This window comes from Sinocyclocheilus rhinocerous, unplaced genomic scaffold, assembly GCF_001515625.1.
Source record: "Sinocyclocheilus rhinocerous isolate Xijiao unplaced genomic scaffold, SAMN03320098_v1.1 scaffold847, whole genome shotgun sequence".
Taxonomy (NCBI): domain Eukaryota; kingdom Metazoa; phylum Chordata; class Actinopteri; order Cypriniformes; family Cyprinidae; genus Sinocyclocheilus; species Sinocyclocheilus rhinocerous.
Genome location: NW_015662598.1, coordinates 125,579 through 126,202, shown reverse-complemented (window position 1 = coordinate 126,202; position 624 = coordinate 125,579). Strand labels below are relative to the sequence as shown.

The 624-nt window shown below is 37.5% G+C and overlaps 1 protein-coding gene across 1 annotated transcript in view; it reads right to left on the bottom strand.

Annotated features, from left to right (window-relative positions):
- The window catches only part of pcsk5a (proprotein convertase subtilisin/kexin type 5a), a 43,762-nt gene that overhangs the window by 7,422 nt on the left and 35,716 nt on the right, over nucleotides 1–624 (bottom strand). The window lies entirely within an intron of this gene.

The window sequence follows — 624 nt, the reverse complement described above, 5'->3', positions numbered from 1 at the left end:
AAAAGGCATGGAAAGCCAAGACACCAGCTGAAATCTATCAGTAATTAGAAAGCAATCCTGACCCTTGTCAGTGGAAATTAATATTAGCTGGTTCAGTCCCAACACCTACAGAACCAGGATGATGAAGATACATTTCAGCAAGACAATGATCCCAAACACAGCCAAGGAAACTCTCAATTGGTTTCAGAAAAAGAAAATAAAGCTGCTAGAATGGCCCAGCCAATCACCTGACTTGAATCCAATAGAAAATAAGAACTAAAGATCAGAGCTCATACAAGAGGCCCACATAACCTTCAAGATTTGAAGACTGTTTTTGTGGAAGAATGGGCCAAAATCACACCTGAGCAATGCATGCCACTAGTTTCTCAATGCTGGAGGCGTCTTGAAGCTGTCATTACCAACAAAGGCTTTTGTACAAAGTATTAAATACATTTCAGTAGTTCAATACTTTTTCCCTGTGTCACTCCAATTTATTACACATAACTTAATTTCTGAACTTATTTGTATGTATGGATTACTTGGGTTGTTACCGACATCTGGTGAAAATTTCATGTCAACAGCACCTTTAGAAATATATTTACTGAGAAAAATGGTAATGTGTTCAATACTTATTTTACCCGCTGT